The following is a 24,131-nucleotide window of genomic DNA, read 5'->3' as shown; positions in this document are numbered from 1 at the left end:
TGCTTCATCCCGACAGCCAGCACCTGCCCTGTTCTCAGGAGGCCCGCCTGCAGGCTGCTGGAACCACTCTGTCTGCATGCATGAAGGGCCAGAAGTGGCTGGGGGCTATATCCCACCTGCCCCTCGGAAGCCCTTAACCAATGACTTGTGGTGGGGGAATAAATACTCTCCTGGCTGGCTCCAGTGAGAAGGTGTCACCCACATGTCTCTAGGGCCACCCTGTGGAACTGAGCCTGAGGTCCACTGCGTGGGGTGGACCTTGCCTGACCACTTTGGCCCCGGCCTTCTACCTTTCTGTGTCATTTCTCTCCCCTTCTGACTTTCCCTGGGAATCCTTCCCAGTAAAAATCTTAACACACAAAGCTTCGTCTGGGGATATGATTCAGGGAAATTGAACCTAGAAATGGCCCAGGCCATGCATGCTGGGCCCCCCTTTGTCCCTGCCCCTTTCAAAGCTTGCTCCAGAATTTCAGGAGATGTATGTCAAGTACCACTTGGGGCCAGGCCTGAGCCATTTACCTAAATCCGATGGTCCCCTATGGAATCCATTGCTCACATTTTTTCCCCAGACCTCCCTGAAAAATGATTTGCAAAGCTCTCTCTCTCCTTCCTCTCTCTCTCTCCCTCTTTTTCTTTCTTTCTCTCTCTCTCTCTCTCTCGTTAAAGTTGGGTGATGGTGTTCAAGGACTCCCCGAGATGTTTCTCTAACTGACAGCTTTATGGGACAATAGCCACTGATGTTATATGTGTCCTCAGATAGGCAGGTCTTTTTATACTGTGTGTGTCCCCATAAAAATGATTGGTTTTAAGTTGTTATTCTAATATTGCTGTGATTGTAACATTGGAGCCGACAGTCTCCAAAGGAGATGCGTATCGAAGCCTGATGAATAGAAGCAGGGAGCTTCCATCTGTCTGTGCGGCAGCAGGATGAGGCTGATAGGCCACTGTCCACCGGTGGGCCGGAGTTCGAAGCTGGTTATTTTGAGGTTGTTATAAAGATGATGATTAATAAGTGATAGCATCGTAAATAATCAAAACTGCCTCCCAGACTGGATCCACCCAGAAGTGGCTCACTGTGGCCAGAGAAGGAGGGAGATGAACAGCATCCAGAAGAAGTGCAGAGAGAAAAACACAGATACACACAGAAGGACATGCTGGGGGTGGGGGAGGGACGAAGCAATGAGTTCAGAAAGAGGCAGGGACACAGGGACACGGGGGAATAGTGGGAATAGGGACACAGGGAGACCCGTGGACAAAAGCCCAGGGCTGACACAGGGACACAGAGCACCCCAGACACAGCAGACACACACACAGAGGCAGAGACACGAGCAGACTTGGAGACAAGAAACAGATGAGACGTCGAGGCAGAGAAGCAAGGTCAGCACAGACGGGGAGATGGGGGCAGAGGTGAAAGAAGCGGAGAACAGTGAGCAGAAGGAAGCGACACAGGGTAATGGATCAGAAGGCATGGGGAAGCCACGCTGACAGGCAGAAGTAGGCAGCAGATTTCAGAGGTGGCGGAGGAGGGGAGGAGGGAAAGCAGACTGCAGGCAAACCGGGCGGGCGGCAGGGGAGCTCCCTGGCCAGGCAGAGTGGGGACAGCCTGAGGGTTGGAGTCAGGCAGCCTGGCCCCAAGCCTGGTTGTACCACCTCGGGCATGCTACTCAGCCTTTCTGTGCCTCAGTTTCCCCATCTGTAACCTGGGCCACCCACTCAGCCCTCACCAGTGGTCCCCAAGCCCCTCAGCACGCCTCTGGGACCCCTCTTCTGTGGGGTTCACGCCCTCGTGTGAAACCCTGAGGACCTTCGTGGACCCCAGGGCTGGTAACCAGCTTCTACCAAACTAGATATGGCAAACCTGCTGGGATGTCACTTCTGAAATTCGGTCACCAAGGCCTGGACTAATCCCATCCCCGGAGCTCTGACTGCAGCAGAGAAGACCACCCTATGTAGCCCTAGGGAGAGGCCCCGTGGCAAGGACCCGAAGCTGCCAGCAGCCACAGGAGTGAGCTCAGGTGGGGATCCCAGAGTGTGGCCCTGGAGGCACCCTCAGCCAGGGCACCCAGCTCAGTTGGACTCTGATTCCTGACCCACAAACTAAGGTGCTTGTTGTTTGCAGCCTCTGCGGTGGGTGGAAGGGGCAGTAATTTGTTCTGCAGCCACCAGTAGCTGACGTAGACTTTGGTACCTAGGAGCGGAGTTCCGCTGTAACAGGCGTGTGGGAATGGCCGGTGGGGGCGGGGGGACAAGCAGAAGGCGGGTGCTGAGCGGGCACTGAGGGGTGTGTTGGAGGGAGCCTACGTTGCCTTGGACGGGCCTCGGAAGTCTGGACAGGGAGGACACAGCGAGGGGTCAGGAGGACATGAGCATGGGATCGGAAGGGGTCACAGAACACCGGGCAGCATCCCTGCCCGGGGGAACACGGAAAGTGGGAAGTGGGCCCATGACCGGGGTGCTGGGCAGAGCTTCAGAAGGCGCCCCCTGGCTTCCCCCTGCTGCTCTAGTGAAGTGCCACAGCGCCTTCTCTCACGGTGCCCCGCACGACGGGCCTGCCAATGACGTCCCTGCCTATTGCTGCCATCACGATTCACCACAAACTTAGCGGCTTAAAGGATGCAAATTTATTACCTCTGGTTCTGGAGATCAGAGGCTAACATGGGTCTCACTGGGCTAACATCACGGCCTCGGCAGGCGTGCACTCTCTGGGGGAGAATCCGCTTCCTCCAAGTCCTTGCCTTTGAGGTTCCTAGAGTCGACCTGCTCTTGGTGGCGCAGCAGCTTCCAGTGCCTCTCTCTCTGACCTCTCCACCTCCCATCATCACATCGTCCCTAACTCTGCCACCCACCATCCCGCCTCCTCCTGGAAGGACCTTGTGACTGCACCCGGCCCGCCCAGATACTCAGGATGATCTCCCCAACTCAAGGTCCTCAGCTCAATGACGCCTGCCTTCCTGCCACATGAGGAAACACAGATTGGAATATGGATGTCCTGGCGGGGGCAGGGGGCTGTCACTCTGTCTGGTACACCCATCTTCGAGCATTTACCCTGGTTGAGACCTTACCCAGAATCCAGTCGTAGAGACTGTGCATGCAGAGCTCGACACAGCCTCTTACTAACATGTCACATAACCTTTCCAAGCTGTTTCCTCATCCGGAGGCCAGAATGCTAGCTCCTACAGGCTTTGCCCTTTGTCAGTTATGTTTGCCCGGGGATCACCAGTGCCTAGGAGAGTCTGGCATCACATCCGGGGCCTAATAGAGACTTACTAAATAAGAAACAGTACCTACTGCATAAGGCCGTCATGAGGATTTCAAAAGATCAATGACACCGAGTGCACAGCGCCAGGACTGAGGGCAGGGGCCTCCACCTGTCAGCCTGGATCATTATTAGCTGGGGCAGGGAGAGACCAACAGACAGCAGACAGATGGACCAACAGAGGCCTCCAAGCAGCAGAAGGTGGAGCAGAAACAGTGGGAGAAGGTGAGGGAAAGAAGCAGGAGACCAGCTTACCTGGTCTCTCACATCATCCACTCAGCAAGGTGACTGCCTGGAGGCAGAGTCAGCAAGTCAGGAATAATTTGTTCAGATAAGACCCCCATCCTAGAAGCAGGAAGGGGCAAGCAGAGACAGAGATCTCCTGCAGGGCTTGATACTGGGGAGGGAGAGGCTGAAAGGCTGTCAGCTAGAGGCAAAAAGAGAGAAGCTTCTAGGTCCTAGATTTGCCCCATATGAAAGATCCTATGATTTGTGAACACTCACTAGGTACACTGGGTGTTGTGCTATGTGCCTGCTATATACATAAAATCTCCTTTATTCCTCTCAACAACCCTGTGGGGTGGGAAGTACTCTTATCACTGCCCTTTCACAGATGAGGACAGGAAAGACAGAAATGTTAAGTAACCTGGCCAAGGTCACACAGCCAATAAGTGCTGGAGGGATATTCAATCCTAGGCAGATTGGCTCCAGAAACCTTGCTTGGACTTCACAAGGAACTGCATTGCTGTCACAAGGTGACACAACATTGCTGTTCCTTGTGAAGCCCAGAAGTTCTTAACCCACAGCTCATAAAAAGCTTTCAATAGGTTCACATCCTCCAAAGTTACATATAAAATCACAGTGACCTGCAGAGGTGTACCTGCACATATGCCTATACCTGGGGCAGCAGTCTACATCTTGTATCAGATTCTCTGAGAGAATAAACCTCTGAGAGGTTTATTGCTCAAAGAAAGGTCACACACTGATCTAATGTAGCTCAGTTCTCCTCATACCCATTTTACAGAAGAAGAAACTGTTCCCCGAAGAGATCATGCCTGGCCCAAGATCATTTAGCAAATGAGTCTTGGAACCCCTGGGCCATGTCCAGGACTCTCCCTCCCCAGAGCTCCCCAGGGGATGGGGAGGGGACCTCTCTGGGCCCCGCCCATTATCCTGTACTGATGGATGCAGTGGGACACTATATTCAACTCCAAATCCCTATCCCTATGCTGCCCATCACCGCCCAACAAAGAACCCACTGGGTTCCTTCTACAGAATACTCAGGTTGAGGAAGTGGGGGCAGGGCTCAGGAATAAAGGGGGTGGGGGCTCCTGGGTTCACCCTCCCACCGCCAGATGAAGAAACTAGCTCAGGGATGAGAGCTAAATTGATCATGAACTGATCATCTTAACCTCACAAGTGACCAGCTGAACCCAGTCAGAAAAATATCACCAGGACTTTGCCTTGCCGAGACCACCTCCTCCTCAGGTCCCCCAAGTGTTTTGTTTTGTTTTTTAAGATTTATTTATTTACTTATTTATTTGTTTGTTTGTGAGAGAGAGAGAGAGAGAGAGAACACAGAGGGAGAGGGAGAAGCAGACCCCTACTGGGCAGGGAATCCAACATGGGGCTCAATCCCAGGACCCCGGGATCAAGACCTAAGCCAAAAGCAGATGCTTAACCGACTGAGCCACCCAGGTGCCCCTTACCCCACTGTTTCTAAGCCAAGCTAGGGAACTGCTGAAGGAAATGAGGTCTTGGAGTTAGCCAAGGGCCAAATCATGTGGGGTCCTGTAGACCATGGTAAGGAGTTCAGATTGTATTCCCAGCACCACGGGAAGCCATGGGAGTATTATCAGCAAAGAGTGTCCTAGGTGCATTTATGTTTTAATGGATGTCTTTCTGTTGGATGGTAAATAGACTGGAGGGGAGAAGAGGTGGAGTCAGGAACACTAGCTAGAAGGCTATTGCAGTGTCCACATGAACCAAGGATGGGAGAGGGGAGAGGGGTGGTACACCCAGAAGATGCTGAGCAGACAAGATCACAGGTCCACTGGTCTCACTGTATCTCCGTGTATTGGTTAGCGGCTGCCAGGAGAGTGTTGTGTAACAAGCCTCACTTATACCAGTGGCTTAATATGATCACTTCTCTCACTCACAGGGTTGCAGGTTGCCCACAGAAGCTCTGCTCCTTGCATCTCAGACTGAGGCCCAAACTCAAGGGCATGTGACTGGGTGAGGAAAGCTTCTCCCATGTCATAAGGCAGAAGCTCCCAGAGTGGCAAACAGAATCCCTGCTGCTGCTTAAGGCCTGGGCTCAGAACTCCCATGTGGTCCCATCAACTTACAATCTAGTGACCAAAACAAGCCAAGCCTTTGAGCAAGCCTGACATGGAGGGGCGGGGTGGGAATATCTTCTGAACAACCAACTAATCCACCACCATCCTGCAGATACTCCTTGGTGCTCTAGCTACTCTCCACTCCTCACTATCCTGCTCCAGGTGGTCCCTTCCCGAAGCAACCAGACCTTCCTGCTCAGGGAGTACCAAATGCTAAGCACTTCTGTGATATATGCTTTCTGTAGAGTATCTGTCTTAATCCTCACAGCCATTCTAGGAAGAAAGGACATTGGTCTTTCTCCATTTTACAGATGAGAAACAGGTTCAGAATGGTGACACAGTTCATCCAAGTAAGCCAGGAAGTATCAGAACCCTAAAGGCCAACTCCAGAGTCTGGCATCTTAACTAACCATGCTCTTTGCCTCCCTAGACCTGAGGCACAAGTTGGGATTCACCTTGGATGATCCAGAGTCCACACACCCCAGAAGGGGAAGTGTGGCTTTCAGCTGACTGCATTTAGGCAAATCACTTCCCACTCAGTCTCCTCACCTGTGAGATGGACACACGCACACTTTGCTTACATAGATGTGAAGGTTAGAGCCTAGGTATGCCACCCACCTAGCACATGGTAGGCTCTCCACGGAAGTAGGAGACAGTGCCCCACAGGCAGTATGTGCCAGGGAGGCAAAGATCTCCTTCCAGATAACTATGTCTGTTGCCTCTACACCCTGCTCTCTGCTCGCCACCTCTCCAAAAACGTCACAGTTGACCCACAGCTGGAGAGGACTGTGCCAACAGTCAACAGTGCTCATTTTCTGAGACCCTTGTCTGTTAAGCAGACAGAGAAACAGCCAGCAGAGCATTTCAAGTCCATTTGACAAATGCAATTAATTTTTTCTGCATTAAATTGTCTTTTCCTGACTGTCCATATGAACACCCAGGTAGGCAGAAAGAGAAAGGGACAGAATGAAAGGCTATTAATGGCACTCCTTGGCCAGTGATGGGGTGTTCTGAGGGTAAACTCCAAGCAGTCCCCTCTTTGCACTGGAAACCAGGCTGGGGCCCATCAATGTGGCACTTGGGCTGAGGAAATTTCAGGGCTCTCACGTGCATGGGCATGTCCACGTATTGGCCCACCTGCCCACGGTTCTCTGAGCTTCCCCCTGCATCTGTAGGGAAGTATCAGATCCTACGGCTATGGCATCCTACTCTGTGCCTCAAGTGCTCAAGCTGCAGGCACATCTCCGATCGAGGTCCTGAGCCAGGCCTGATCACATTGGAAGTGCATCTCACGGTGGACAGAGATAGAAGGAGACTTGCTGCCCCAGAATCTCAGAAAACGGGCACTGTTGACTGTTGACTCGGTCCTCTCCAGCTGTGGGCCAACTGTGACGTTTTTGGAGAGGTGGCGAGCAGAGAGCAGGGTGTAGAGGAACAGACATAGTTATCTGGAAGGAGACCCTTGCTCCCTGGCACATACTGCCTGTGGGGGACTGTCTCCTACTTCCGTGGAGAGCCTACCATGTGCTAGGTGGGTGGCATACCTAGGCTCTAACCTTCACATCTATGTAAGGAAAGTGTGCATGTCTCCATCTCACAGGTGAGATGTGCCTGGAGGAGGCTCCGACAGCTTACACCCAGGGCCCCCACCTCTCTAAACCCTGGCCTAATCCACCAAGCTGTGCTTCTCTCTGAGGAGCTGCCCAGGATCCTTTTCTGGCACCTCCTTGGCCATTCCCTGGCTTTCTCAACACAGCTATGCCATGAGCCACTCATGATTCCCAAAATCAGCAAGCCTGGAATGATCCCCAAAACCAGCAAGCCTACCAACAAATCTCTTCCCCAGAAACAGTCCTCTGCCCAGAGCCATGTCGTACCACATGACCCTGATAGGCACACCCACAAGCCAACTGAAGTGGGTTACTTGGGACTCTGTGCACTCAGGTGAAATCCTGGGCTCCAAAGACAGACCTCCTACTCAAACTGGCTGAAGCAAAATGCAAGTGTATGAGTTCATGGGGACAAAAATCCTAGGAGAGTAGAGCTGAGGCTTAAGCTGAATCCAGAGGCTCAAAAAACAAAAATTTATCAAGACTCCATCTTAACTCTGCTTCCCCCTAGATCGGCTTTATTCTTCAGTGTCGTGGATGACCTCTAGCACTGCTTGGCTATCCTACCACCATTGCAACTGAGCACAAAAAGAATGTCTCTCTCCCAAAAGTCTCTCTCCCAAAAGTCCTAGCAAAAGCTCCAAGGTGAGGACCTTACCTAGCTCATCCTTACCTAGCTTATATGACCATCCTAGAAAACAAAATCACAGTGGCCAGGGGCTAGAAGGTGGTGACTGACTATGCCTGGGTCACAGGCTCACTCCTGGAACTGGGGCATGGGGGAAGGGGAAGAGTCCTGCCTCAGTCGCATGGACTCAGGGACGAGGGGTCAGGGAGGCATTCTCCAATAGCAAATCAAGGAGCTGCTACTAGAAGAGTGGGTAGATGCTGAACAGACCCCAACAGACATTCTGGACGTCTCTCAGGGACGGGGACTCCACATCCATCAATGCAGGCTCATCGCGTGGATAGAGATATAAGACAGGAATCTGTAAGGCAATGATCCGTCCACAGAGAGCAGGAAAAATGAAAAAGGAAGTAGGGAGCAAAGAGACAAGAAACCAAGTCCTCCCTAGCTCAGTGAATATTTCCAACTCCTCAGTCCCTTGTGAGGTTAGACTGCTAACATTCCCATTAAGTCCAGGAGGAAAGAGATTGTGGCCAGCACATGTTTTTCTTCAAGGAGCAACAATCCCTTTCCCTTTGTGGAAGCACTTCTGCCCCTCCTGGTTCATGGGGTTCAACTTAGGCTGGCCCTCCCTCCGTCCCACCAAAGCCAACAGGGAACACATGACCCAGCCTAGCCAACCATCTTACTCCATGTCTCTTCTGGGGGAGTGATTGGTTCAGAGACAGGCACACGAGCAAAGTCAAGCCCCTAGGACTCCATTTCTAGGACCTTTGTTGGAATCTCTGGGGCAAGGATGGTCTCTCTAGGAAGGACGGCTGGGATGAGGGCTGGTGTCACCTTAAAGCCATGAGGGAGCCTGAAGGAGAAGCCAGCAGAGAGGGAACCAGACGAGGCAGGTGGAAACATATTCTGAAGACATTGCTCAAGCTTCTAGATCCAGCTATGCCTGCAGACAGACTCCATCCCCTGGAGCTTTTGGCTATGCAGAGCAATGAATACCCCTTTCTTGCTTCATACTTTAAAATTGGACTCTCTGGCACTGGTAATCCAGAGGGTGCTGATTAATGGACTCTCCCTCAGGCCAACCTCCTCCCTTCAGTACCTACTGTTCGCTTAGTTACCCAGGAGGAAGCAAATAGAAATCAGATGGAGCAGTAGGAGCCTGAGGAAGGTGTCTCCCAGGAGAGCCTCAGTGGCAGGTCCTAAGTGCCACCAGCTTATCTATAAGATCCAACCTAACCCATCCCAGACAAATCTGCCCGAGATACAACATGGCCCTACAGCTCTGCCTGGCCCATCCGGTGGGCTTTGGAGAGAAATCTCCCACCCATGGCCCTGGACAAAGCCTCCTTGGGCCTGGTACTCAGGTCTCCTTTTTTCAATCACTCCATGAGTGAGGACAGGGTTAAGACCCTAGGGCACTGCCTGATTCCTGTCTCTTTGTAGAGGAGTTACAGAAGGATAGTGGTCCCAGGTTCTCCTCCTGCTGGTGCCATGTGACATTCCATAGACAACCCAAACCCAGCTCATGGTCGGCCTGACTCATGGGCCCAGCAGCCATCTGAACTCTGCTCCTGCTGCATTCCTTGCTCCCCATGGGAGCTCTGGGAACCAGACTGCTAGAGTAAACGAGAGTGTCTGTTGTGCCCTTCGTTGAGGTAGCAAGGTGAATGTGATGCAAAGAGCACAAGCTTTTTTTTTTTTTCCACATATTTTTTTATTGGAGTTCAATTGGCCAACATATAGTAACACCCAGTGCTCATCCCGTTAAGTGCCCCCCCTCAGTACAAGCTTTGAAGTCAGATCTGGGACCCCAGGCAAGTCATTCACTCTCCCTGACACTTAGCTCCCTCATTTGTGAAATGGAGAAGTGATGTCTATCTTGTAGGAGTATGTAAGGAATAAGTGGGAGAAACACACCTAGCCCAGGGCCTTGTGTAGAGTGGGCTCTGAGTAAATTCATGTTGCATAGAAGGAAGGAAGGCAGGATAGAAGGAAGAAGTGCAGGAGGGAGAGAGGGACCAAACTAGCATTAGATTTAGCATATTACAGATGCTCAGCCCTCTCTCATCCCCTCCTACTCTATCTCCCATTTTGCCCCCTAACAACCCAACCACTTCCTATAGTATTCCCCGATATTGTCTGGTCCAGTCCTGACTCCACACTTGTAGCCATCAGCCCTTGTCATAGATTACTCTGCAGCCACACCCCCCAGCTCACCTACCAGAGCCACAGCTATACTGCTGCCAGAGAGAAAGTGAAGCATCCAGCCTGGTGGTTCCAAGCCACAAGAATCCCAGAGCAAACCTTCAGATGCAGCTTTGCCATAGGCCTTCTCCTTGTCCATCCTGGAAATCTGGAGCAGATCAGCTGCACGTGCAGCCTGGCACATCTCTTGAGCACCACCCACCTGAGACATCAGGCAGCAGGAGCAGGTGCTTCTGTTTACAGAACACCTATTTTATGCCAGGTTGCAAACTGGTACAAACTCACTCCAGCCCACAGATGTGTTCTGTTTGGCCTGACAGGTGTTTAAATATTTGAATAATTTACCAATATCTAAATAACAGAAAATCCGACATCAAAATCTCTTTTAACACAATCTAGACATCTGGACCCACATAGCTGGGTATGACTGGCATGGACTCCCATTTTCCAGTCTCTGCTACAGGGGTCCTTTCAAGCATTTGGGGTAGGATTTCTGATATAATAATAATAAATTCCAACATATAAATTAGAAAGGAAGAAATGAAACTAACTCCCTGTTTGCAGATGACATAATTATCCATGTGGAAAATTCTAAGGAATCTATACACATTTTCTCTCTCTCTCTCTCTCTCTCTCTCTCTCTCTTTCTCTCTTTCTAAGAACTTAAAAATGAGTTCAGCAAGGTCATGGGTTTATAAGACCAACATACAAAGATCAATTGCATCTCTATATACTAGCAATAAACAAGTAGAATCTGAAATTAAATACCATCTACAATTGCTTAGAAAAATAAAACACTACGCATAAATCCAGCAAAATATTATGAGGATTCTATGCTGAAAACTACAAAATGTTGATGAAAGAAATCAAAGAAGATCTAAATAAATGGAGAAATATACCGTGTTCATGGATTGGAAGACTCAACATAGTAAAGATATCCACTCTCCCCAAGTTGATATACAGGTTTAGCATAATTCCTATCAAAATCTCAGCAAGATTTTTTTTGTAGATATAAGCAAGCTTATTCTAAAATGCATACGAAAAGGCAAAGAAAGTAGAATTTGAACATTTTGAAAAAGAACAAAGTAGGAGGAGCCATACTCCCCATTTTCAAGACTTACTATACAGAAATCAAGACAGTGTGTGATTACTAGAGGGACAGACGGAGAGATCAATGGAATAGAAAATCCAGAAATAGCCACACGCAAGTATGGCCAACTGGTTTTTGACAAAGATGCAAAAGCAGTTCAATGGAGGAAGGATGGTTTTTTTCAATAAATGGAGCAGGAGCATTTGGATAGTCATAATGAAAAATAACATTATATTTCTCATTCATTTGGGGAATATAAATAATAGTGAAAGGGAATAGAAGGGAAGGGAGAAGAAATGTGTGGGAAATATCAGAAAGGGAGACAGAACATAAAGACTCCTAACTCTGGGAAACGAACTAGGGGTGGTGGACGGGGAGGAGGGCGGGGGGTGGGGGTGAATGGGTGACGAGCACTGAGGGGGGCACTTGACGGGATGAGCACTGGGTGTTATTCTGTATGTTGGCAAATTGAAAACCAATAAAAAATAAATTTATTATTAAAAAAAGAAAAATAATAATGAATTTAATGATAGAAGGGATTGCTCTGTTGCTCTGGTTTTTTTTTTTTTTAAGATTTATTTATTTATTTATTTATTTATTTATTTGAGAGAGAGATAGCATGGGGGTGGGGGCAAAGGGAGAGACAGTCTCAAGTAGACTTGGTACCGAGCATGGAGCCCTAAATGGGGCTTGATCTCACAACCCCAAGATCACAACCTGAGCCGAAACCGAGAGTCAGACACTTAACTGACTGAGCCATCCAGGCCCACCTCACTCTGTTTTGTACACAGCTCTATGCCAGGCACCTGGAGGAGTATTTGACACATAGTAAGTCCTTACTATTTGCCAAATGATGAATAGTTATAAAAGCACTGTATTCCAGGGACAGGTGTTGTTATCTCTGTATGATAACTTTGGAGGGATATGTGAAGCACCGAGAGATCAGAAAACTTGTCCTATAACTCACCGCATATAAGAGGTAGAGCCAATACAGAACATTCATGATTTAATGTGATCCTCCATTGATCCCCTACTGCCCCCTTTCTGCCAATGGAAGAAAAGTTCACAGAGAAGGCATAGATTTTAGAAGCCGCACAGCTAGCAGGAGTGGGAATTTTAGCAGAGCCAAAATTCAATCAAGAATCTGTCTGACACCAGGACACCTGCCACTACTTTCCAAAGCCTTTCCGGGTGCGGTTTCTCAGACCACCACGCCGAGCCGTGCTGTCCCTGTGCGCAAACCCCGCCTTTCCCAGTCTGCGCTCAGAGCCTGTTGGCATATGTGGCTTAAACACCAGGGCTCCCAGTGGGGCGCAGTTCACGGAGCCAGCTCATTTATTCATTAATTTGCTTTCCATATTTCCAAACAGAAAGCAGCCGTTCCAGGCAAGGCAAATCAATACTGTGCTCCGTGATTCATCTTCATTCGTACCACATCCCTGCGTGCTATCCCCGGCGCTTTTCACCCAGCCTCCTCCTGATGGGTTCCTAGATGCTGACGAATAGGATTCTCGGAGGCAGCCACGCCACATTAGCAGATTAAATCATTAATATCTGCATCGGTCATTTTTACGAGCCTCCCTTACCCCAAACTCCTCACCACCCTCGTGTTGAGTACCCTGTTAGTGATACGGCAGGCACCGTAAAGATGAAATTGCCACTCCTGAGATTTTATTGGCTGCAAGCTTGGAGTTATTGATTTTTTCCTTCCCCTGCTTTTCTGAAATCAGGTGCCCTGCCCAGAGTTGCAGAAATTATTGAGATGGGGGATGAATATGGACTTGATGGTGCCACCGGCTCTGTTTGCCACGGACTTTTCTGGTCTTCCCACAAAGGGGGAAAAGGTGGTCTCTTCACATTCCTTCTGTAGATCCAGTTCAAAGTTGACCATTTACTCTTTGCTGACCCCTGCTAAGCATTGTCCAAGCAATGCTCACTGGGCCTCCCAGCACCCCGAAGAGGGGGAAATTACCATTAGCTCTTTCTCTGGGGTTCTGGAATCTCCCTCAGATTACAGGGACTTGAAATCAGGTGTGTCTAATTCGGGTGGCTGTGCTCTTGACAGCACCCACCCTGCCCTGCTCCAAGAGAAGCCACAGGTACAAAGAGAATAGATGTTCAGTGGGATAGATGGAATGTTTGTGTCCTCCCCATCCCCAAATTCATGTGTCAAAGCCCTAAGCCCTAACATGATGGTATTGGAAAGCTGGGCCTTGGGGTGGTCATTAGGACAGATGGATCATGAAAATTAGAGACAACGAATGAGATCAGTGTCCTTTTTATTTTTTTCTGTTTGAGTTTTCTTTTTTTTTAATAATAAATTTGTTTTTGTTGGTGTTCAATTTGCCAACATACAGAATAACACCCAGTGCTCATACCATCAAGTGCCCCCCTCAGTGCCCGTCACCCATTCACCCCCACCCCCTGCCCTCCTCCCTTCCACCACCCCTAGTTTGTTTCCCAGAGTTAGGAGTCTTTATGTTCTGAGACATAAACATTTCTGATATTTCCTACCCACTTCTTCTCCCTTCCCTTCTATTCCCTTTCACTATTATTTATATTCCCCAAATGAATGAGACCATATAATGTTTGTCCTTCTCCGATTGACTTATTTCACTCAGCATAATACCCTCCAGGTCCATCCACGTTGAAGCAAATGGTAGATCAGTGTCCTTATAAGAAGAAGAAGCCACCAGAGCATGTGCTCTCCATCCCCCTCTCCCCAACTACATGAGGACGCTGTGAGAAGCTGGCCATCTGCAAGCCAGGAGGCGAGCCTCCCCAAGAACCTGACTATGCTGCCACCTTGAGCTTGGACTTCCCAGCTGCCAAAACTGGGAGAAACAAATCGGTGTTGAAGCCACTCAGTCTACGGAATTTTGTTATAGCAGTAAGAGGAGACTAAGACATCATCAGAAGCGCCACTCTGTGAGGGAGTGAGGCGACAGGTCAGCCCAGGGAGGCAGGAAGGTCAAGGGGCATGATGCTGGAAAATCAGAGTGCCCTGTGGGTCTGCAAGCGCTCCCTTCCACTGCCCTGATGCGAGTCCACCCACATGAACTTTCTCAACCCTCAAAGCAGGAGAGAATTGAATGCATTCCCTCTTAAGTTCCAGAAGGTTTAACTTTATCTCCGAAGGAGCAGACAATAAATATTTTAGGATTTGCGGGCCATCCAGCTCTTTGACAATATCTCGGGCTCTGCCACTGTAGCACAAAAGTGGCCACAGACAATAGGTAGATGAATGGGCATGGCTGCATTCCAATCACATTTTATTCACAAAAAGAGGCAGCAGACCAGATGTAGCCTGCGGGCCATAACCTCCTGTCCTGGAGGATGGGGTTTTTAGGAGCAAGAGTGGTGTGATTTCTAGACCCGTGATGTTGACCTGCCTTGCATCATGCAGTGGGACCATGAAGTAGGACCTGTCAGCACGAGGAGGGGAGGAGCAACGTGGCCAGATGAGATGCAAAACCTCTTTTGTGGAGTGGAAGCCAAGCCAGAGTCAGCCAGGGTAACAGAGCAGAAAACAAGTCTCATGGTAATAATAAAATAAAAACCCTAAGTCCTTACAGCAGTCTGCAGAGTGCTCGTGATATTCTCTCCTGAGCACTAGCCTCTGGTCTCCTCTCCTGCCACCCTCCTCCCTGTCTGTGCAGGCTGGTATTGGCCACACTGGCCTCCTTGCTCTTCCTCAAACATCCAAGTTTGCTCTCACCTCAGGGTCTTTGCACTTGCTGTTCCCTCTGCCTGGACCACAACCACTGGGCTAGGCTGCTGGAGGATCAGACATAGGGAACACTGAGAAGCTGTCTCAGCTGAGGCCATGCTAGACTGGCTAGCCCCGGGCCAACCTACCAGCTGACCATGAATGAGTCTGTTCAAGGTCAGCCACACCTGGTCCAGACCAGAATGACACAACCAAACTGTGGACATAAGAAATAACAAGTGTTCACAGCTTTTTGCCATGTCTTCATTTTGGAGCTCCTCCTTACACACCAATAGCTAACTAGCACAGAGCCCATGCCGCCAACTTGCTGTACCAATAATACGAGCATTGGTCCTCCAAGTTATTCATCAGGAACATGAAAGCATCATAAAAATTTTACTCCTTCCCTTACTTGACTTTCAGCAATATTCAGCAGTGCAGTTCACCCCCTTTTTCTGAAACTTCTTCCCCTTGGCTTTTATGACACCAGAGTCATGTGGTTCTCTGGCTTCTTCTCTCCATTCCCTGTTTGATCTGACTCCAGAGTTGGAACTCACTGCCTTTCACCAATGGTTGGCTAACTAGATTCTCAGGAGCTCTGGGGTTTGGTGGGTACAAAGCATCAGGGAACAAGGAAAAGCTAAGCAGAGTCAGCACCCTGTACTTTTGGTTTATCTCCTTGACTGCATGTGTTCCCCCAGGAGTCAGGAGCCCTTATTTCCTCTCCTTATCCACAGCCTTCATCCAGAACCATGCACTTCAACTAATCTTGAACTTGGCTATCAACCTCTTATTGACTTCCCTGGTTCCCAACCCTGGTTCCTGTCCAAGGCCTTCTGCTTAGCCCTTGAATTTGAGACTCTCTGTACCACCACCACCTTTCATCTCTGTCCTCTGACTTCTTTCCAAAATCTCCAGCCAGACACACCAGTTAGACAAGGCCTCTTCAGACTGATCTGTTCCTCTGACTGACATGGCTCCTCTCAGATCCAGGACAAATGGTTCACCCTACCCTGTGAGTGGGCCTGGTGTGTGGGGGGGGGGGGTCCATGGTGATGTTTAATACTCATTAATAACTTGGCAGCTGATTTAGTCTTCCTCTCCATCCCCAAGCCCTTCGGGACTTTGACATCCAGTGTGAATGAACCAGTTTCCATTTTCACCTCCTTGGAGGTAAAGTCCAATGGATCTCCCTTTCTATCTGCTTCAGCGATCCACATCCATGATTATGATGTGCTCAAGCTTGAGCTTGAACTCCAGCCTCCTCCTTATAAACCACAACTTCCTATCATTTCAGCCAAGTCCTACACTTATATTCGTATTCATAACCCCTTCCATCTCTTCCTGGCCCACTCTCCATCACTGATCTCCTCTCTTCCTCTCTTCCTTCCATTCAGTCATGACAAACTATTTTCAGTCTGGAAAAAATGAAATCCCTCAGTAGCAGATGCTTTGGTACCCTACCCATATCCCTTCAGTTTTTATTGTTGGCATTAAGTCGTCGATCCAACGTCCAATACCATCACCCTTGTCTTTTCACACAAGAACTTTATCTGGTTGCCAGAGCCCATGCTCCTCATGCACCTGTCAGGCCACCTGCCTGGGAACTGAAGCTTCCTCAACCCATGAGGTTCAGCCCTCAACCAATGACTGATGAGAACTGGAGGATAAATACCCCAGCTCCCTCACCATTCAGACAATAATTCAGTGCATGTTCTGTACCGTCTTCCAGAGTTACCCAGTGAGATTAAGCTCCATTTTCTCTCAGTGATTACTTGTTCACTGGACACACCCTTTATTGACTTCCTTACCTTTTATGTCTCACTTCTTCACTCCCCTACTAGTGTTTCCTGGGATCACCTCCAAAATAAACTTCTTACACTTAATCCTGTCTTGTGTCTGCTCAATCCAACATCTCCTCTGGGTGCTACTGGATCTCTTGCTTCTCTGTCTCGGATCAGCATGTATATATACTCATCTCTCTGCCATTTAATCTGCAATGCATTCCAGTCTGGTTTCCACCCTCAGTGTCTCATCAAAACTGTTTTTTCTTGAATGTATAGAACTGCCTTCCATTTTATTTGGCCCCAGTACAACTTTCCACGTGTTGCCCCACTCTTCTTAGAATTCTCTCTTCTTGGCTTCATGACATCACCCTCTCCACCATTCTCCATCAAGTTCTTTCTCAGCTCCTCGAAACTTCAACTACCCTCTAAACGTTGAGATTCCTAAAGACTCCACCACTCTTCACTTTCTTCTCTTATTGTGAGGTTACACACTCTCCTTGGATGACACCTTCCAATAGGAATCACAGTTGACTTCCCAGTTGCTCTGTCCACATAGGGCACAATTCCAAGTGTCAGACCTCAGCTCCAACTACCAATCAAATCCCTCCACAATGTCCTGAACACAAATCATCCTTTCCTTACCCCTCCCTGATTAATGTCACAACTACCCACCCAGTCACCCAAGTCACTTGGAGCCATCCTAAACTGCTTCCCCCCCTTCACCCAGGGTGCACGTTTCACCACCCAATCCTGTCACTACACAACCCAACCCCTCCTGAATATCTCCCTTCTCCATGCCCAGGTCATGATCCCCTAGGCCCAGGCCACATCATCTCCTGTTCAGGTCACTGTCATAGCCTCTTTACCAGCTTCTCTGGCTCCAGTGATTCCAGCCCCACCCATCATCTACACTGCTGGCAGAGTAATTCCTTCTGAAGTACAAATATGAGCTCCTTCTTCCCTTGCCTTCAACCCTTCAGTGATGTCAGTGCTCACAAGTAAGGTTCAAACCCCTTCACAGGTTTCCAGCTCCCTCCAGGATCTAGCCCCTGCCTACCTCTCCAGCCTCACCTCCCACTGCTTTGCATGCTTTAGCCTAGTGACTCCCAACCCTGACTGAACACTACCATCACCTGAAGAGCTTTAAAAAAGTTGCCAAAGCCTGACCCTACCCCCCAGAAACTGATTGACATGGTCAGAGATGAGGTGCAGGCATTGGTATTTTTCAAAGCCTCCACATGATTCTAACATGCACCCAGAGCTGAGAAGCAGTGTCCTAACCACAATGAATGGCTTAAAGTTCTCCACACTTCCTGTATTCTCCCAAGCCTTTTGCCCATCTGCATCATCTTCCTCTCTCTCTGCTTCACATGGCTGACACCTACTTATCCCTTAAAGCTCAGCTCCAGGGAAGCTTCCTGACCTCTAGGTTCCCAGTCTGAGCTAGGAGCTGTCCTCTGAGCTCTCACAGTACCCTCTGCTTTAGCCTGTCCACATTGAGTATTTACTACATTTTTTTTTAATATTTTTTTCTTTATTTATTTATGATAGTCACACAGAGAGAGAGAGAGAGAGAGAGGCAGAGACATAGGCAGAGGGAGAAGCAGGCTCCATGCACCGGGAGCCCGACGTGGGATTCGATCCCGGGTCTCCAGGATCGCGCCCTGGGCCAAAGGCAGGCGCCAAACCGCTGCGCCACCCAGGGATCCCGAGTATTTACTACATTGAGTATGAACTGTCTCCAGCACCCCATCACCCCAACACCAGGACTTAGCAGTTAGTAGACTATTAGTAGACTCAAAACATGTTGGTTGAATAAATTTATGAATGGGCCCCATTCCCTTCTGGCCATTGGGACAGGAAATTTATTTTCATTTCACTCTTCCCTCGTCCTCTCCTAGTTCGATGCCAAAGCATATAGCACATGCTCAGTAAATATTTGTCAAGTGAACCAGTGAGTATAAGACACAAGAGACAAGCATCCACCCTGTCCTCATTTTCACAGGAGAGCTCTGGGGAGCAGAGACAAATCAGACTGAACTTCCTACAGTTTTACTAAAATGAAATTTGCCAAAGACGTCCTGAAAAATGGATTTAATTAGGTCCGTTAATAGGGGAGTCATTGGTAGCTAAGATTTAAAGCTGAGGCTGGAAAAGGTATCGATGATTTTACCATTTTAAATTATATAGGAGGTTATTTCTTACTCCCGCCTTAATTAGAAAAATGCATCTCGATGGAATCTCAGATTTGGAGGGAAATAAAGCCAAAGGTAGAGGCAAGATCTGATACTTCATCAAAATGGAGCATCAGGTATCACAGCAGACCTCAAACTGACTCCGCCTAGGTGCTCAACCTGGGCGAAGGGGCTTCATGGCACTGCAGAGCCGGGTCTCATTACACTAATGATTGTCAGTACAACCTGATGTGGCTTTTAATTGCAAGAAACATCCAGGAGAGGGACAGGTGCAGTGGTCTCTAATGACAGCAGGAAATTCCACATTGGTTTTCAGAGCCTCATGGGTTTCCTGCATTCCATTCTTCCATTAGGCAGTCCTAGAGGTCTGAGTTCTCACTGGTTCCGCAATCAAATCCTGGAAGGGACACGCCCTTACTCTTGAGCTTACCACCAGCAGAAATACTCAGTCACTCCCAGATTATGGAGCTGAGTAAAAGCAGCTCAGTGTGGGACTCTGGCTTTCTTTCTTCAGATGCAAAGAACTTTGAATTCCCTTTGGAAGACTTCCCTGGGGATCCAGGAAATGTCTTGATACATAATAGGGCATCATTCATTCTACAAATCTTTACTAAATTTAAGTAGGTGACAGGTGCTGTTCTAGGGCAGAACTGGGACTAGAGTAAGGCAAGTGAGGTACTCAACTCAAGTGAAAAATTTAAGAGAGTGATTTAAAAAAACCCTCAGCAATCAGGATAACCAGTATTTTATGCAACATTATTAAAAATAAAAAATGAATGCAAAAGTATCTATAATGAACAAAATAGCAAAATTGATCAAAACTCTCCCTCACATCAGTGCCAGGATGAGTGGGAGACAAACAATGAACCAAGTAACCGAGTCAAATACACAGGGCTGGTGAACGGTCTTAGGGAGGCAAAGAGCAGACAAGGGGTAATTCCATTATCAACATCTCAAAACCCCCTCCCCACCCCAAGCTCTCTACTACCCAGTGTAGAAGAAGGAACAGGGACTCCTGGATCACTCCAAGGAGGGCTCCCAGTCCCGTGACCCACTTGCACTAGGTCTTAGGGGAAGTCACTTGCTTTCTGGGCTTCCTTCTTGCACTCCATTATCTCACGCATGGAAAAGCAGAAGTTTGTAACAACAAAGACATTTGTGAGCAGTCACTCTACAGGGAGCCCAGTGTCAAGCCCATCATGTCCATTCCCTCTTGTCGCCCTCACCTCAGGGCAGCAACAGTGGGGATTTCTATCATGTGGCCCGTTGACACCTGACGCTGAGCAGCCTGACCACGGGAGAGTGACGGTTCGAGGTTCTCCAGGCCAAGTTCACAGCTGTAACGCTGGGCACCTCAGACGGAAGCCAGGTCCTGTGCCTAAGTGACCCGGAGCAAGTCTCTGGATCTTTTGGAGCCTTGCTGTCCTCATCCACAAACTGGGGATACTCGGGCAGCTCCCCTCCCAGGACTACTGAAGCCAGGCATCTGGCATGGGGTGGGTGCCCCTCAAGGCTGAGTGCCCCTCGGCCCTGCCCCTGCCCGGGCTGCAGTGCCCGTCTCCAGGGCGACGGGGCAGCATCAGCAGGTGAAGTTCAAATGCAGCCCATTTCCTCTTTTCCTGACAGCCTATTTCATGGATCACAGAGACGCAAGCACAGCTGCTTATTCAAGGAGGAAAGAATGAATTCATTTTCATTCCTTAATACCCGATGTGACCTATTCTCGGTTGATCTCTCCTTTCCAAGGCTGCAGCCCTTCCTGCGGACTTTCAATTTGGCCAGAAACAGAAAATGGGCAGTAATGACAGAGGATCCTTCCCAGAGAATGCTGGGAGCCGAATCACCACCGTGCTGGTAGTAAGTCCAAATGAAAGATATTATGTCACCTCGTTTGAATTAACAGATGCACTATAGTCCTCGACCATTAAAAATGAACCAATCTGCTGGAATGCTTCCAAGTGCTCAGTGTTCAGTGCCCCTAGAAGGTGCTCAGCTCTAGCGGGGCTTTCTATCCTCATTTTCTGCCAATAATTCCTCCTTTCTGCGAACGTGGAGGAATAATTTGATGAAAATGAAGCTGGCCCTTCAGTGGTGGCCCCTTTCCAAGGACAGCCCCGGCTGTGCTAACTTGGGGCCAACCCCTTGCTGGTGCACTCTGCCTGTGAGCCACCCAATGTTGGGCAGGGGGGCTGTTAATTGAGAAGAACCAGGGAGCCAGAGGGCAGGCAGCCAGGGCCCATCTTCAGACTAGGTGATGTTTTCTCCTCCAGGAGTTCAGGGGGCTCCCCATCTGTACCCCAAAAGCCCAGGGAGAGAGGCAGTTGGCAGCATTGCCTCCCTTTACCATTAGGGAAACCGAGGCACCAGAATCCAGCATGCCCAGAGGCAATGGCTCCGTGCCAGTGCCATCTGCCACTCCCTATATCCCTGGGCATGCAGCCACACACACTTTCTACACCCATCCTCCCATGATATAAGTGGCCTCTCCCTCAAGCTCTGCCCTCCACTTGCTTCATGGCTCAGACACTGCTTCTCCTGCAAACCTGTAATTCCTGGGTGCCTCTCACAGTAGACTGGGATCCAGAAGACTGGGTCAAATCCCAGCTCTGCTATATGCCAGCCATGTGGCCTTAGGACATCTCCTTCTCCCCTGAGACTCAGTTTCCTTATCTGTAACTTGGGACTTCATAAGCCCGGGCTGCTCCCCAAAGCTTCCTCCATCCTGACACCCCACTCCAGCAACCAGAATCCCACCCAACACGCATTCAAATCCCTCTGGCTTTAGGACACAGCACCTGCTTAAGGTATAACGCCCCCCGCCCCGCCCTGTCATTTCATTCACCCCCGATATGAGCAAGTCTACCTTGCCTTCTGTTGATGACAAAGAGGTTTTTTTAACAGAACAGAATAAGAATAGTAATTAAACATAATGAACTCTCCAAGTATCCATCACTGCTCTAGATGCTTTACCTTTACCCATTCAGCAAAACTTTCTGGAACACAAGAGCCTCTTGCAGGCTCTGGGAACTCAGCAGTGTCCGAACACACACTCCCTGACCTCAAGAATATCAAGAGCATTTACTGGCCCTCTTGCATGAAAGAGGAACCCAGGCTGAGGAGGTTTGGATAACTTGATCAGGTGGCACAGCGTGTAGGAAACAGGGCCTGGGTGGAATCCATGTCTGTGTGACCCCAGAGCCCACACCACAGAGCCCTCGCCAGAGCCACCACACCAGCAAGGACTTGTGGGTAGTTCAGAGCCTGGGGGCTGGCATGCCAGGGCATCTGAGAACAGACTTCCCACCACCTTACATCTCTCCAGACAGTTATCGAGCCTGAGCGTGCCTGAGAATATCTGAGGAGGAATCTCTTCACAAAACTGTGGGCCTGACAGATCAAATAGGTTTTCTGGGGTCATTTCGACTATATGTGACTTCAGGTTAGGATGGCCAACTCGTCCCAGGTTTCTCAGTACTGTTGAGTTTAAAACAGAAAGTCCCACATCCCAGAAACCCTCTCAGTAAAGTGCTGAATGGAGACATTGATTCGCACAGACTGGTTACTGCACTGTGTTCTGTGCTCAGTGGCCTCTGCTAGCCAGAGAGGGGACCCCCCCCCCCACTCCCTACCTGGTGCAGGGGACCCTGCTGTCTCCTTGATGGTCTCCTGAGACCCACTCCAGTCGGTACTTATGTGCCACCTGAGGCTGACGAGGCAAACATCCGCCTGGCATCCAGCTCTGGGGGTGCTGACCTCTCCATGTCCTGCAGCCTGAAGCCCCCAGAGAATGAGGCACGGCATCCTCTAAGAAGGCTTTCAGGCCCAAATCGTGGCCCTGCTATCCAAGATTCTGGTGGCCAGGGCCTATTTTACCTCATCTCTCTGGGCTTCCATTTCCAAGCAGGTCCTACCACGACCTTGGAGGCGTACAAGGGAGCATAAGGAGTACTGATACTTAGTGCTTCCTGAGTGCTGACTTGCCTCGCAGAATCATCACTACAACCTACGGAACAATCACCCTGCAGACAAGACAACTCTGGCAGACATGCTCCCATCCATGTCCTCTTGACCCTCTGGGGTCAGCCTCAGGTACAGACAGTGCTGAGTGACGGCTTCTTATCCAAGCACTGCGTCTGCCACCCTCCTCCCTCTGTCCCTCTCTGCCTCAGGGCTTCCTCAGGCACCCCAGAGGCTTGCTCAGGGAGCCAATGGCTAAACCTCCAGGCTGAGCCTGAGATGTGCTCCACGCAGCATCTGATGGACCCAGAAACAGAGACCCAAGCCTACTGGCACCTTCTCTATGACACCGCCTTCACTGGCTTTCCTTCCTTCCTTCTCTGTCTTGCTGCCCCATCTCTTCACGGGGCTTCCTGGGACCACTTCCCAAATGGACTACTGGATCCAAGTCCATGCCTTAGGGCTGCTTTGGAGGGAACTCAAACCAAGGCAGGAAGGTTAGGTCACTTGCCCAGGATCACAGCTGATAAGCGGCACATCTTGGATTTGAACTCCCACCTCTGGCTTCAGACACTGAGTGCTCGGTTCAGGTGCTGTACAGTTCTCACGTTTGTTCTTGGGAATATGCGTGTGCCCCTCTTCATCCTTAGGCAGCCTCTCCCCCTTCACACCAAGAACACAAGACAATTTTTTTGCCACAGATCCCAGGAACTGGGTGAAGAGCCCTGGGCTTTCAGTGCCCCCAGCCTCCCCCCATTTCCTGCCCCCACCCCCCACCCCACCCATGTGGGGCAACTCTGTGACCTCATCTTCGGCTAAAGCTGAACATTCTGAATGGCCATGTTTTATGACCAAGTAATGCACGCTGAAGATATCCCAGTGGTTCGGCCCATCCCTAAGCTGAACCTCACAGAAACATTCAGATAGACGATGAGGCCCAGGGGTTGGGGAGAGGTGTCTGCTCTATTCATTATGTGCAATTAAAACAAGCTGAAGCTTTCACAGTCTGTTTGGGAGGAGACTTCTCAGAAATCCGTAAGGGAAATATCATGTGAGAGACACACACAGAGGCACGCTTATTGTGAGGGAAAAGGGGGAAATGACCTAAATGTTCAACAGTTAGAATGGATGAATTATGACACTCATCAATAGGATACTCTATGGTAGTGAAAATGAACTTAAGCCACGCAGGTAGCACAGATGAATCACACACAATATTGAACATAAATTGTAGGGATCCCTGGGTGGCGCAGCGGTTTGGCGCCTGCCTTTGGCCCAGGGCGCGATCCTGGAGACCCGGGATCAAATCCCACATCAGACTCCCGGTGCATGGAGCCTGCTTCTCCCTC

General features: G+C 49.6%; 1 long non-coding RNA gene across 4 annotated transcripts in view; it reads right to left on the bottom strand.

The window, feature by feature from the left end:
• Positions 1 to 24,131, bottom strand: part of LOC102155858 — a 30,625-nt gene that overhangs the window by 4,156 nt on the left and 2,338 nt on the right. For 3 of the 4 annotated variants that reach the window (XR_005360766.1, XR_005360769.1, XR_005360768.1), the window contains one exon: positions 23,341 to 23,445. The exons of the other annotated variant lie outside the window; for it this stretch is intronic. This is a non-coding gene — a long non-coding RNA (uncharacterized LOC102155858). The remainder of the gene's footprint in view (positions 1 to 23,340; positions 23,446 to 24,131) is intronic. 4 annotated transcript variants of the gene reach the window in all.

This window comes from Canis lupus, chromosome 6, assembly GCF_011100685.1.
Source record: "Canis lupus familiaris isolate Mischka breed German Shepherd chromosome 6, alternate assembly UU_Cfam_GSD_1.0, whole genome shotgun sequence".
In the NCBI taxonomy this organism is placed as follows: Eukaryota; Metazoa; Chordata; class Mammalia; order Carnivora; family Canidae; genus Canis; species Canis lupus.
This window is presented reverse-complemented; position numbering and strand designations above follow the sequence as displayed.